Genomic DNA, 11868 nt, shown 5'->3' on the forward strand with positions numbered 1-11868 from the left:
CTCTCCAATAACAAAAAACAAAAATAAAAGTTGAAAAAGATTTGATTCTTACCACAAATCATCCATCACCCTGTTTTCATTTCACCATTTGTTAATTTAGGCATTCAACGGGTAAAACCTGTACAACATTAAACTTAAAGTTGAAATAGATAAACATGGCTTGGGCAATGACGAGAAAGACACAGGTCTTCCGATCAGTTCCAAACAAATCGAACAAAAACTAAACGTCATAAATTCAAAACAGAAATCAGCATGTAATAATTATCATCTTGTGGACTACATTTGAAAGTCTTAAGGCAGTTTTGATCATGATCTCTATCTACATCTCATGTTTAGAACTTTCACAAACACACAAGGTATTTAAACTATTTCTAACATTATTTGGAGTTTTTTCATCAAAGAACGGCAATCCAATGTTCAACCTCCATCACATTCATTGTATAAATCGGTATCATAAAATGGAAATAATGTCAAGTGGATCATTTAGGCACAAAGAAGAACCAACATATCTAATTCTTCCTTACTTAATACATGAATAAACCAAATTTGTCTTGAATATTAATTAGTTCACCATTCATTTTTTTAAATCTTGATAAACTAGGGAATTTTCTTTCCATCAAGAAGAAGACAATAACATATAATATTAATTATCTCACAAATCTCAGTCCATCCTAAATAAACGAAGATTGAAAAGGATTTGATTCTTACAAAAAATCTAGCTACAAACAATGCATGACCACTCTCTACAATAGATAACACTCAAACGTTGGTGAAAAACTACTTAGTGGGTAACTAGTGTGAAAATGTCTTCTCCAACCCTTAGCATGTCTATCCAATGTCTCTTGAAAGTCCATATTATGAGCTAATAAATTAGGACAAAATCATTTTAGTAAAAAAATAAGGGTAAAATCATTAAGTAGTAGAAAATGCATAAAGTAATGTCAAAATCAGACCTTAAGCATTTCTCTAAAACCTCCAACTGATCCTTAAATGCTCTAATTTCTTATTAATTGAAGTGCAATATAATTAAAGTGAATAAATTACCCACAAGTGAAAAATAATAAATGGGAAATTGTAGACATGTTCTTACTTGATTATCAGATTCTGGCTTTGCATATAAGATATCGATAAATGTCTAAAATGCATGAATTCTATCACTAGAACACTACAAGGAACATTCAACAAAATTTCACAATAAATAGAGTGAATTTTCAATGAAAAACACAAAAACAAAATATCCTATATATGTTTGGTTGATAACAATTAAAAATAGGTAATATATGGGTTTATATTTATTAGTCTTTCTATTATAAATAAGATAAGTTAGGAAGCTTACAGATAAACTCAATAGTTAGAAAAGTCAAAGGTTTGGGTCTAACGATTAACTCTTAATCCGACTCAATATAATATCTTGAAACTCCGATCTTAGATCTTCTATTTTCACCAAGCCCAAGTGTCTCTCTAAATCTTTTGTTTTCCTCTTTCTTCATTACTGTCTCATTTATTATTCTCATATTATTTCTTCTATTTTCTCTAAGCCCAAGTGGTTACCTGAATCATTTTTCTCTTTTTCATCGATTTGGAGAGGACCAACAATGGCTACTGGAAATGGTAAGAGAGAATTTCTCGTCCATGGAAACGGAAAAGGCAGTATAGTGAGAGACTAAATCTGGTTGTGTCAAATGAAGATAGGCCTCTAACGTCTTTAAGGTGGAGAATTCCTCAGATTGGGCTCTTCCTTCAAACAAGCAGATTCAAGCTGAAGGGAATACTCCAAAGTCTAATTATAATAAAATACATGGTGTGGATCCAAACAACTTAAAGATCTTTCTCCAATTCTCTGATTTCATGAAAACCCGACAAGAGAAGTCCACTAATCAAGTGGACCCAGATATTTCTGTGCATTCTTCTAATTTCAATTCCTCTTCAAACTATTGGATTGTTGATTCTGACGCCACTAATCACATGACTAAAAACAAAGAATTTTTTGAAAATTTAAATTTGAAAAAACTCAATCAAATTGTTAAAGTAGATAATGATTCTAGTATTATCATTCATAGAATTAAATCAATTAAGTTTTTCTCAAAACAACTTGATAATGTCTTGTATGTTCCTGAATTATCACCAAATCTAATCTCGGTTAGTAAAATTACAAAAGACCTTAATTGCTTAGTTATTTTTTCTGACATTGATGTTGTTTTTCAAGAAAGGTCGACCAGGATCACGATTGGTAAAGGAAGACTTGAAAATAACATTTACATTATTAAACTTTCTAGTTATGCTTTACATTCCAAGAATAATTTTGATTTTCTATGGCATCGTCGTTTAGAACATCCATCAAAACATTTTGTGCTTAGAAAATTATTTCAATCGAAGTTTGATTTTTTAGATTGTGATGTATGTCATTTTGCTAAACAAGCCAGACTTCCGTTTCATAATTCCAATAGTTTATCTAAAACTCATTTTGAGTTAATTTATTCTGATATTTGAGGTCAACACCTACTACTTCTTATAATAATCTTAAATATTATGTTTCATTCATAGATAATTTTTCAAGAGCCACCTGGATTTTTTTACTTCACGATAAATCAGAAGTATTTTCAAAAAATTTAGAGTTCGTTTTTTTATTGAATACTAATTTCAAGTTTCAATAAAATTATTTAGAACTGACAACGGTACTGAATATGTCAATAAAAAAAATTACTCTTTTCTAAAAACAAAAGGGATATCAATGTTATGATCCTATTTCTAAAAAACTCTATATTTCTTGTAATGTCATCTTTAATGAAGATGAATTTTACTACAAAAATGAGGATAATAATAATGATCTCAATGAATTTGGTTGGCAAGATCATGTATTGCTCATGGATATGGATTTTTCTTGCAAAAATATTTTTTCTGATAGCGATTCAAATACTTCTCCAAATAAAGAAGTAGAAAAAAAGGACACCATTAGATATTCCACAAGAAAAAGTCACAATAATTCGGTCACAAATAATGACAATGAAACTCAAAGTGACATTACAGACACTAATATTCATGAGAGACTAAGTACACCTTCAGGGGAGAAGGTAACAATGAATCTATCTCCGGAGACATTTTAGAAACAACTACAAGAGATGACAATGTTCGAAGGTCCTCAAGGGTTGTTCAACCATCGAAAAAGCTTTAAGATTATCATATTTATTTGGTAAAGTATCATATTCAACAATACTTATCGAATGAAAATGTCTCTAATGAATATCATGCTTTTATCACATCTGTTGATAAAATAGAGCCAAAAACATTTCAAGAAGCCAAGTCCAGCCCTACTTGGTGTGTATGCATAACAAATTAGAAGCTCTAGAAAATAATAATATCTGGACACTTGTACCTCTTCCTAAAGGTAAGAAAGTAGTTGATTGTAAATGGATATACAAAATCAAGTATGATAGCTTAGGAAAAATTGAAAGATATAAAATCCGACTTGTTGCCAAAGAAAACACTCAAACTTATGGATTAGATTATGAGGAAACCTTTGCACCCGTAGCAAAAATGAACACGGTAAGGATATTATTATTTATTGCTGCAAATAAATATTGGGATTTACATCAAATGGATGTAAAAAAATGTTTTTTTTCAAGGCAATCTGCAATAAGAAGTATATATGTCTATCCCACAAGGCTATAAGGAAAATCTTAACTCAAAATCTGTTTGTAAGTTGAATAAAGCTATTTATGGACTCAAACAATCTCCAAGGGAATGGTATGCTAAACTTAGTAGCACCCTTGTTCATCATAACTTTCGAAAAAGCTCGGTTGATTCTTATCTTTTTTATTAAAACTATTGTCAATACTACTACTATTGTACTTGTGTATGTGGATGATATTATAATAACAGGTAATAACTCAAGTGATATCCTCAAGGTTAAAAAGTATCTGCATGAGCAGTTTGATATTAAAAACCTTGGCACTCTCAAGTATTTCCTTAGGATAAAAATTGTTCATTCTAAGAAATGTTTGTTTCTTTCTCAAAGAAAATATGTCTTGAACTTATTAAAAGAAACTGGTAAGCTTGCTAAAAAACCCGCAAAGACTCTCATTGAAACAACTGCTAAATTAAACACTGAAGAAGGTACACTTCTTCATGACATACATAAGACTTGTAGGTAAACTTATATACCTAATAGTTATTCGTCCTGATATAACCTTTGTCGTTAGCAATGTAAGTCAATTAATGCATGTTTTAAGAACTTCACACCTTTCTACTGTTTACAGGATTCTACATTATCTTAAATCTACTCCCGGAGTAGGCATATGGATGAAGCGAAACAACCGTATTGACGTCATTAGTTATACTGATGCTAATTGGGCAGGAAACTTTGACAGAAAGTCAACTATCGGCTTTTGTACATTCGTTGGAGGAAATCTAGAGAAGTAAGAAGCAAAAATATTGTTTCCCGTTCAAGCGCCAAAATTGAATATCGTGTTATGACGGCTACTACCGGAGAACTCATTTGGATTAAATATATATTCTTAAAGACTTGGGAGTTGAGCTCAAAACCATAAAAAAATGTATTGAGACAACAATGCTGCTAGATATATTACATCAAATCTAGTATTCCATGAGCGCACCAAGCACATTGAATTTGATTGTCACTTTGTTCGTGAGAAAGTTCAATCTGGTGAGACTGAAACCCCTTTTGTACATAGCAAAGTTCAACTTGCTGATATTTTCACGAAGACTATAGATAAAAGAAACTTTGATAGCATCATCGACAAGTTAGGAGTAATCAATCTCTTTACTCCTGACATGATCAAGTTAGGAGTAATCAATCTCTTTACTCCTGACTTGAAAGAGAGTGTTAAAAATATGTAATATATAATTTTATATTTATATTATAAATAAGTTAGATAAACTTAACAATTAGGAAGCTCAAATGTTTGTGTCTAACGGTTAACTTTTAATTGTCTATCATGTGTAAATACAATAACATTTTTTTGCTACAATAACACGAAGATCTTTATGTATTCTCTTTTCTAAACTTTTGTAAAAAAATCTCAAAATAGTTAAACATCTATGAAATGGGACAATAAAAAAAATCTTATTTTACTCTCAAGGCACAAATAAAACTTAACAAAAAAAAAGATAATATTAAAAATCTTTCATTCATTCCCCCAATTACTAAACAAAGAAGCTAAAATTTCTCATTTATTTTCTTAAAGAAAGTGACAAGATCATATGTATTGTAGACAAAATCCAAATTAAAATATAAGTCACCAAATAAGTTCAGCTAAATAAAACAATCAAAAACACATCCTCAAAATTTCTAAGACACATTACAAAAATGAAATTATCAAGACAAAACATAAAAGCTGAAATAAAGAAATGTTTCAACTATTTCAACCAAATAACTAAGTGAACAAATCACTAATTGTCATCTCAGATTGTGAAGTTGGACACTGTGAGATCTCATCATATCCTGTGCAAATACATATTAACAAAATTAATTCCTAATATGAATGACAAACTTGAACCATAAGGCAGACCTGTTGTGTAAAATTCAGGCCAAACAGAAGGATTGAACTCCATATTTGACCTAAATTGTGATGCCTTTCGGTGCATATTCTCATCCCCACCACTATTCATGATTCTTTCATCATCTTGTTGTAGAATTTGATCGTAGAAAAAGGTTGGTTGTAGTTGTGTGTTCTTTATACTCAAAATTTGTTGATCCCTTTAAATTTAAAGAAATAGACATGCATAAAAGATTAAGAGTTACTATATATCATAATTAAATTAAAATATAAATTAATGTTTTGACAAGTACTAAGGTACCTCAAGGGAAAGAGATTGTAAGGATCTAAAATATTCATAAAATGATCATTTATATCAAATCTTGGATCGATTAACGTGTCATCACTTGTGTCATCTTTTGGGATCAAATCATGGTATAGAGGAACATGCACCTAGGGAGTCATAACGTGAAATAAAATCACTCAAATTATTATTCCAAACAACTACATTGTATTAAAGTTCACGTCTTACAAAAATGTGTTAATTTTGAGAGTTGTAATTCTAAAAGTAAGCTCCGCTGAAAAATATGTCGAAATCATATCCCATGTTTAAAGGTTGGGCAACCTTTTCCGATTACTCTTAGAAGTCATATCATAAACAACTATCATCCTATATGGTATTTCACTATGGCAATCATTTATTACAAGTTGGATGTGATAAAACATCCTACAACGACATCAAATTGTCCTCGAATTTTGTCCAACAAAGAAATTTTGATTATCCCACGTACAATAATAATAATTTTAGTTATACGGGAGATAGATCTTACAAAGAATAAAAAATCAACAAATACTCCCTTGTCCTTACTAGAGAAATAAAGGGAATTTTCTTATATGGACCAAAGAAAGAAATCTGGTAGGTAGCTTTCAAATAAGACAATTGTTTCATACAAATTCAAATTAATCCAAAATAAATAGTGGGATCAATATGAACAAATAGAGACAAATAGTGGGTTCAATATGAACAATCAAAGAGACAAATTGCAGAAGGCTAAATGATTGAGAAATTAAAGAGAATATGAATATTATTCCAATTGAACAAAAGAAACCAGAAAAAAAAAGTTAACTAGACTAACCAAGCAAACTCCTTAATCAAAAAAATCTATCAATTGAAAACAGAATGTGGTTGAGTTTCTTCTTTGATTTATGTCAATATAGACTATTCATTGTTCTTCTTTGCTTGAATTATTATAGAAACACATTCAACACCAAAAATGATCTTTAATAATCATTTTAGTAAATAAGTTGAGTTGAGCTTCATAAAGATCACATTTTTTAGTTGAGCTCCAGTTGACCTCAAATTATTTTCTAAAATGATTATTATTATTATTATTATTTGCTTGATATTTCTATGTTTTTTATGTGATCTTCAAGTTCAGTATGAAAAAATAATAATAATCATTTTAGAAAATACCATAAAAGTGCTTTATGAAATCTATAATTAAGACATCAAAGAGTAGATTATAACTATAAATCCAACTATAGGTTTTTCCATGATATTTAGAATATTAAAGTATTACAATTAGAAATAAGTGGTGAACATTGTTGAAAGGCAATGAATGTAAAGGAGGAGTGCTCAATAATACATGACACGCCAACTTATTGAAAGCCATCTAAATGGAAAATTAGTGTCAATATTACTCCAATTAGAGATGACACACCAACTTATTGAAAGCCAACTAAATGGAAAGTTAGTGCTAATATTCCAGTTAGACAAAGAGGTAGGATGATTCATTTAAGAACAATAATTGATTACACTTTAGGATATGTATAGGATTGGACTAATTTAAGTTAATAAGATTAATGATAATTCAAGAAAGGAGAAATTTGGGGAAAGAAATATGTAACACTATGAGTATCTATATTTTTTAATGTTTATTCTTACATAAGCTATTGTATTATGTGAACAGCTTCAAATAAATGAGAGAAACTCTTCATTTAATAGTTTTGATTTCCATCTCATAACATTAATTTGCATTGAAACTGATTTATTTATTTATCTTTTACATAAAATGTGATTATGCAGATTTAGTAGATAAATAAAAAGTCTCACTTTTCAAAATAAACCTTTCTTATAGAAAAGAGATTAGTATGAATTCAAAATTTAACGAGTACGTGTTAAAACCTCTTCATGTATTTGTTCAAGATAAAAGTGTTTTAGAATTTTTATTGAAAATCAAAAGAATTCAACTATTATAAGTAATTTACAATCGTGAAGTGTTTTAGTGCATTTATTTTTATTGAAACCAAAACATGTCCATGAACAAATGTATAATATTTATGGAGTAAGAACAATGAAATTAAGTACGAAGAAACCGAAGTTATGCAAACCTGAGAAGTGACAGGTACAGCCTCAAGATGGTTATTCTCCTCCTCCAGTGTCCTCTATAAATAATAAATCAATGTATTTAATATGCAAATCTTTATGTTAAATGCTGAAAAGAAATACTAAAACGTTGATCATACTTACTCTGGGCAACGAAACACGGTTTAAAGTTTCTTCAAATATACATTCACGAATATGTGCCTCGGATAATGTGGTAATTTCAGAAGGATCACTTTCAAAGAACCTATACAATTGAGATATTATAGACAATGAGTAACATGGTCTTCTAATTGCATTAGTAAATAATTATTTGAATAAGACATTAATTATTTGACAATTTGTTTTTTCAAAATAAAGATATATATCCAATTACACTAATGTTTGAGAATATTTTTTAAGGATAACAATTTCATTCATTTATATATTTGAAATATCACAAAGGTAAAACTCCAACAAAAACATTTAAGTATAAGTTATGAGTCCTAAAATATTTTAATTTTCCAAAAACATCTAAGTAGAGAGGAGGATAATAGGACTAGCTACTTGTAGCCTCGAGTTTGAAATCTTTACTATTAAAGGATGAAACTAATTATTTTTATTTCAAATATACGTGATTTGTTTGACATTTGAGATCTTAATAAGCCAAAGTCGTATCTAAATGATCCTAGTATTTGTCTGTTCAAAAGATTAGATGATAATCTCCAACATATGGTTGTTCAGACACTCCTTTCTCGACCTAATGTCCCCATTGACAAACTTTCTTGAAGAATTCCTTTAGCTAATTTTAGATGATCCAAAAGTAACTTCTACAAAGGATTAAACATGCATTATAACACCAATCCTCCTCACTTCCATTTGAATCTCAGCTCAAATAAAAACATGCATGCTAATTGAATTGCAAAATGTAGTCACCAATTTGATTTAAAAGGAATTTCAAAATTGTTTAATGTTTTCCTATGTTGGGGGACATGGGGAGAACCGGAATTTGTCCCGAGCTTTGACTGAAGATGAACATCTTCGTGCTCAACCCCTCAATATAACTAATCACACTAGTTGTTGAACTAATCAGACCAACATCATATTGGTGTTAAGGGAAAGAACTACTCTAGAGTCTAGGTATTTGAATGTCATACTTCCGTTTGTCTCATTTTGGCCTCAATCAAACGTAGAATTCAACTTCTTCTTCTTTTATGTTTGTCCCATTTTGGTCTCAACCAAGTCGGGATTTGCATTCTTCTTTTCTTTGATAGTTTTTCATTCCAACACCAAGACCATCAAGCCTTGTAGACAATGACTTATATACATTTTTCATAGGGTTGTACTTGTTAGATTTTGAAAATTATAATCGTATTTTGGTTTTATGACTTGAGGTAACCAAATAAATAGAGATTGAATCTAGGGTTAAATCTTAGGAAACAATCTTAGTCATTCTTGACCTATAACCACCTTAAATTTTCCTATATTCATGCATTTATCCTATTCTCCTCCTATAATTTCAATATTGATCGAGGATAGATGGATAAAAGAACACAAAAACCTAATTATCCATCAATGATACTCTCTCATTATCTTAACAAATTCATATTTGGATGAAATTAACTAGGGTACAATCATTCCAGCAAAAAAAATTAGGGTAAAATCATCATGCAATAGAAAATGTAGAAAATTTATCAAAATCTGACCTTAATCGTTTTTCCAGAGTTTCCAATTGATCCTTATATGCTACAATTTCTTGTTGAAGTTCCTGTGAGCAATTTCATTAAACTAAATGGATTACCCAGCAAATTAAAAATATTGAACAATTCTTGTTGAAGTTCAGCCCATAATTCATTAAACTTGATTAGTCAACAAAGTGAAAAAGAATGAAAAATACCAAAAATTTAAGGTTCGTACCTCAACCTTCTGATCCGATTGAGACATGCTCGTCCTTTATACACCAACAAGAACAAAAACAGGAAATTAGAGAGAAAACAAACTAGAGAGAGAATTACTCAAGAGATTCAGAGATTTCAGAAAAACTAAGTTGGTTTAATAGATTCAGTGATGAAGAACGGGCAAAGATTGCACCGTTGATAATGAGGAGAAAGACATTAGATTACTGTTGGGTTTACTAATTTTTAAAATTTCTTGGTAGGGTTTACCAGTGGAGGCCATTTCTGTAGGGAATCCGAAGATCAAGAAGGGAGGTGTGGTTGAATGAAAGCTTCCTTCTTGCAGATCGCAGCTAGGGCTACTGGGATGAGACTGAGCAGAGCACCTCCTCTCACTACTGAAGAAATGGTCATTTTTCTTCTCACTTGAAAATATACTAAAATTAAATCTGTCTTCATTTTAACTTTACCATGGTTAACAACAATTAGTATTTTATTAATTTCTCTTGAAAAACTAAATTTATGTTTTATAAAATAGAAAAAAAAATAATAATAAATTAAAACCTAAAAACGATCAAAAATTTGGAAAGAGCTTAAAAAATGTGGAATTAATCCCAATTAAAATAAAGGGTACTAATTCAAACCAAATTTTGTACTTTACACATAATATATATTATGTGTTTTACTACCTTTATTGTATTATTTTAACTTCTAGTGTTTTTGTTGTTTTTTTTAGAAAATGTAAACAATATATGAAAAATAAAGAATATCCTAAAGAAGAGTACTGTGGAGAATGACCAAATTTTTGGTCTTACAGACATCATTGAGATCACTTACTTACCCAATTTTGGAAACTTTTCTTCTTTACTCGATAATCATTTGGTGAACATTGTTAAAATTTAACAATGATTTGATATTATTTTAATAGTTAACTCTTTAGTGTTATTGAACAAATTTTTTATTTTTAAAAAATACTTACATTTTTAAAACGTAATTTCGCATCTTCTTTCCGTGTATGTTAGAAGATAACATTTCATCAAATAATTTGTGGTTTAACATTTGATTTTTCAAAACTAGATATTTTCATTCATGAAAGATGCAACAGATATTGTTTTGAGATGTAATTTGATCATCTATATATTATACATTCAATTTGTCCCTTTCAATATTTTGAAAATTAAAATAGTATAATTTAATACCTAAAATAAAATCATTATTTGTACCTTAAGCTTGAGGATTCAGATTGATGAATATTGGTGAATTTATTTGCTTCGGCAGCAGCATTAAACATCATATTCATATCATTCTGAAGATACTGTCAACGTGCATGTGTTCCTCATTTATTTAGTTAAAACATATATAAAAAAAATATACAAATATCATATAGATAATGGAATATATTATTGATAAATTAATTACCTCTTGATTCTCTGGCCTTTTCTCATGAATATTGAGAGATAAATTAAAACAAAATTAATCATAAATAAGAAACAAAATAATCATCATAAAAAACTAATATTGATCAAATTACCTTCTCCTTTCATAGTCTGAAATATTCATAAATCTTTCTATAATTTCTTCAATACTGGCATCAAATATAAAAAATAAAAAATATTAAATAAATAGATAACGAGAAGGATTTTACCCAAATTAGAACCGTTTCCACCGACCCCTCTAGTGGGAGTAAAACATGTCTTTTTATTTATTTATTAGTAACCCTATTGCCAAAACCTATAATTAACCTTAAATGATTATTAAAAAAACTAATCTTGTCATAATTTAATTAAAGTGTGATATAAAAGTTACCCAAAGTCTGGATAAGTGATAAGAGGGTAAAGTAAGTATAAAAATATAATTATTAAAAAATAAAAAAGAGTAAGATAAAACCTTTTATTATTGCCAGAAAAGCTTCTGAGTTTCCCAGTGGGAGAAAAAGTGATGACGGCAACATCAACTCCACAGAGAACAGATAATTCAAAGGCTTTCTTCATCAATCCATTCCTTCTCTTTGTGAATGATAACTGCCTGCTCACTTTGTTCTCTATCCACTTTATCTCAACCTTCACACGCCCCATATTTCTATTTCTTAAAGATTATGAGAAAACCTAGAGAGAGG

At 29.4% G+C, this 11868-nt stretch overlaps 1 long non-coding RNA gene across 1 annotated transcript; it reads right to left on the reverse strand.

The window, feature by feature from the left end:
* Nucleotides 1-7884: 7884 nt before the first annotated feature.
* LOC124928098 lies at nt 7885-9596 on the reverse strand. The gene is made up of 3 exons (XR_007098454.1): nt 9564-9596; nt 8026-8125; nt 7885-7940 (listed from the first exon to the last, which is right to left on the reverse strand). It is a non-coding gene; the product is annotated as an uncharacterized LOC124928098 (long non-coding RNA).
* Between the last annotated feature and the right edge of the window lie 2272 nt (nt 9597-11868).

Source organism: Impatiens glandulifera, chromosome 2, assembly GCF_907164915.1.
Source record: "Impatiens glandulifera chromosome 2, dImpGla2.1, whole genome shotgun sequence".
Classification (NCBI taxonomy): Eukaryota; Viridiplantae; Streptophyta; class Magnoliopsida; order Ericales; family Balsaminaceae; genus Impatiens; species Impatiens glandulifera.